This window comes from Mus musculus, chromosome 15 (genome assembly GCF_000001635.26).
Source record: "Mus musculus strain C57BL/6J chromosome 15, GRCm38.p6 C57BL/6J".
Lineage (NCBI taxonomy): Eukaryota > Metazoa > Chordata > Mammalia > Rodentia > Muridae > Mus > Mus musculus.
In genome coordinates, this window is record NC_000081.6 from 59,238,181 (window position 1) to 59,242,450 (window position 4,270).

General features: G+C 43.3%; 1 pseudogene; it reads left to right on the forward strand.

The window, feature by feature from the left end:
• On the forward strand, window positions 284-858 carry Gm7691 (predicted gene 7691; annotated as a pseudogene).

Below are 4,270 nucleotides of genomic sequence, written 5' to 3' on the forward strand. Positions count from 1 at the left end.
GATCTCTCTCCCTTCCCTCCTGCACCCTTTCCTATCCTTTTGCAAAGGTCTCATGGACAGATAGGAATCTGAGGATGGGGGCTGGAGAGATGGCTCAGTGGTTAAGAGCACTGGCTGCTTTTCCAGAGGACCTGGATTCAATTTCCAGCATCCACAGGGCAGCTTACAACTGTGACTCCAGTTCCAGGGGATTGGACATCATACAGACATATGTGCAGGCAAAACACCAATGCACACAAGATGAAAAATACAGGTAAACAAATCATTTTTTAAAAAGAATCTGAAGCGGCCAGAGGTCACCTGCCAAGATGGTTTGCTACTCTTTTGACCCAGAAAACCCCACAAAATCATGCAAATCAAGAGGGTCAAACCTTCTCGTTCACTTTAAGAACACCCGGGAAACTGCCCAGGCCATCAAGGGTATGCATATCCGTAAAGCCACCAAGTATCTGAAGGATGTCACTTTAAAGAAGCAATGTGTGCCATTCCGGCGGTATAATGGTGGGGTCGGTAGGTGTGCCCAGGCCAAACAGTGGGGCTGGACACAGGGTCGGTGGCCAAAAAAGAGTGCTGAATTTCTGCTGCACGTGCTTAAAAATGCCGAGAGTCATTGAACACATCCAGGTGAACAAGGCACCTAAGATGTGCCGACGAACCTACAGAGCTCATGGCCGGATTAACCCATACATGAGCTCCCCCTGCCACATTGAGATGATCCTCACTGAGAAGGAACAGATCATTCCAAAGCCAGAAGAGGAGGCTGCACAGAAGAAAAAGATATCCCAGAAGAAACTGAAGAAACAAAAACTCATGGCCCGGGAATAAATTCAGCATAAAATAAATGCAGATAAAATTAAAAAAAAAGAATCTGAGAGTAAATGCTTTTGTTTTACATGTTTCAAAATTATTCTTTATTCTGATTTTACATGTTATATATGTAATATATATATATATGGGGCACTGTACATTTAAGTAGAGTTGTACAACTACACCTTCTATAGATTATATTTTGTGGACTGTAGTATAATACGCTCCATATAATTATGCATTGTACACATGTATATTATTAAATTGGGACCAAGTGTCAACTCTCCTGCCAGCATGTCACCTCCCCTCCATGAAGATGGCCGAGCCTCCCCAGACTGCGGTGTTTACCCACTGCATGTGCACCCAATGTTGACATTGTTTGAATTATTTCCCCATGTGTCTGTCTGTGTTCTCCACCGAACCAAACATTTTCTCAATACACCGGTCATATTAACCAGAACCGCCATAGCACTCCTGAGATGAGGAATGTTTGCAGAGTGAATGGAGTCAGTACACTGACTGGTTTGTGGAGACTGTAATGAATGAAACTAAAGCAGCAGACAATTGTATCTGGGACACAAAGTAGATAAGCTCTTCCCAAACATTTGTCCATTTACCATGCATATTAAACAAGTGCCTAGCGTATGGTCCTTGACAGGCTTCAACAGAACAATGAAGGATGCACAGTAGTGCATAGATTTTTTTATGTACGCAAAGTAGGGTGTCCTGGTCTAATCAATACAGCAAATGTTCAGATATTCTGCTGACAGGCCACTGATGCTGCCATCAACAATAACACATGCATAATTCATGAGTTATTCAGTCGACATCAATTCTTCTTATTGGCTCTATTTCATCAAAAACACTGTTCGGGTGTTGTAATCAACTTTTCCACACAATTTATGTTCATTTGACAGCAATACCAGATCACATAACTTTTCTTGAATCACAAATGTTTTTAGATCTTTGAAAAAGGAAATTAATTTCAAGTTGAAGAAGCACAAACATAGCAGCTAATGCTATAAATATATCCAGTGCTGTGATTTTCTGTCACGAGTGGCTGTAGTGACAAAAATGGTAGTGGCCCCATGGTATGACCGTGGGTGGCCCAAGTTTGGCACCCACTATACTGTGCTTGTAGCTACTTAAAGGCTTAAGCAGGGGCCATGGTGGTTGAGATGCAGGGTTTCTGTGAGGTACCCTTGAGAAAAGCTAGCTGTGCAGAGCCCGAGTGATATATCTCATTTCTGTAAAATGGATGATGAAACAGAGCTGAGCACATCCTCATGTTTCTCCAGGACTTATCTGGATGCAGGGAAAATGGAAGGGAAAGTGCGGACCATTAACTTAAGTTCGAGAAGGGGTGGTGTTTTCGGACTCTGTGGAACAACAGAAGCACCCACGGAAAGAAACGGTGAAACCCAGGCAAACAAGTCTCTTTTTTCACTTACCTCGACTGTCCAATAGTCTATACACATTCTGTGGTCCATAGGAAATAAGGAGGGAACTTACTTTCTAGACAGGTTTAATATTGTAAGTTAAAAAAAAGTGATGTTTCATTCCATTGAGAACAAACGTGTAAAACTAGGTAGCCTGTCCCAATGGCTCCCTGAAGCATGCTGACAAGCCAGCCTAGCCTCATCGATGAAGTTTGGGCCAGATTAAGAGGCTTTGTCTCAAAAAATAAAACAAAATGGAAATTGGGGTAGATGTGACCAGAAGAATGACACTAGAGACTAATTTCAGATGTCTATATGCACATGCAAATGTACATGTGCACAGATACACACATGCACAGAGATTAATTTGTCTGCAGATGTTGAAGGTGGGCTGGAGCACAAATGATGTCTTCGGGACAACACAGGACCTGCACTCAACACAACCCCTGCACTCAAGAACGCCCAACAGCTGTGCTTGCCTATGCAAGATCAAGCCAGTCAGCATTACAGCAGGATTGTAGAGGGGCCCAAGAGTACCTTCCCCTAATGGAATAGCTACTGATGGGGGAACAGCTTTTGGGAGAGCCAGAGTCCATTTTCTTCAGGGTTGTGGCCTCTGACATGTCATCCATGATCCCCAGATAGCACAGAACTCATGCATCTATGGGCAGCACAAATTGTAGAGGAATATTTACAAAAAGAAAGGATATGATGTTGGGAGAGGTTGGGTCAGTGGTGAGAAGGAGTTAGGGGGAGGGATGGAGGTGACTATAATATTAAAAATACAACTTTAGCAGAGCAACACATAAGTACAGAAACATGTCTACTTCATTATCTACTTATTTGCATTTCTCTTGATTTAAAATAGTAACTCACATATGCATTTAATCTTAAAAAGTAAAATGGAAAACAAATCAACTTTGTTTTAGATGGGGAAGGGGAAAGTCTGTATGTGCATAGGTTTTCAGACAGACAGACAGACAAGGGGGAAAGACAGAAGGTGCCATGCCAGGCTCCCGACAGTGCTTCTCTCAGGGATATCGGAACAGAGGTGGATGCAGAAGAAAGCAGGTGGTTGCTCCACACACTTCTTTTATTACGTGTTAGAAAGCCATGGAAGTGGCCTTACAGAAACAAACGCCTTTGACCACAGTGAAGGGAGGAAGGCACCAAGCCACCAACGGGCATGGAACTTCAACTTGAAATCAGTAAGCCATGTTAGGTGCTGGTGACTGTGAATTTGAATATGCCAAATATTTAAATAATGGTTCATAAATGATACTGTCAATAAAACTAGCCTCCACTATTAGCTCTAGAGGAGCCTCCACTATAGCTCACCTTCAGAGGAGGCAGGAGACTCGTGCTGATATCTTGAAAACCCATAACATAGGACACATTCCAGCACTGCCTGTGTCTCGGGGTGACTGCACTGTGGATTCAGGGAAGCATCTCCTCATAGAAGTGTCCCCAGCAATTAAAGGAGATGGAGTAGTGATTGACAGGGGCATATGCAACAGTTCCCAATGACTCGTAGGTAATGATTGGCAATGCTTACATCACTCGGAGAGCGTAGATGCACAGTAATACTGCTTTTGAAAGAAACCTGACTCATAGCAAGCCAGTTCAGGTCGATGAGATGGCTCCGGAGCTAAGGGAAAAAGCATCTGCCTCCAGGCCTCACAATCTGAGTTCAACATCTGGGACCCACCTGATGGAAGGAAGAAACTGACTCTGGTACGTTGTCCTCTGACCTTTACATGTACACACACACACACAAGAAAAACATTTAAAAATAATAAATTTACCAATACATATAAGATAGAGTAAGGGAACAGCTTCAATACCTTCCTGGGGACCAAGCAGAAAACCAACAATGCAGGAGACTCTATACCAAAGGATCTACTACTCTCTCCCATAAAATCTGTGGGGAGCAAAGACACAGAAGGAGGGTGAAGCTACAAGTTAAAGAAAACAGCTCCAGCCAAGCTTGGTGGCGCATGCCTTTAATCCCAGCACTCGGGAGG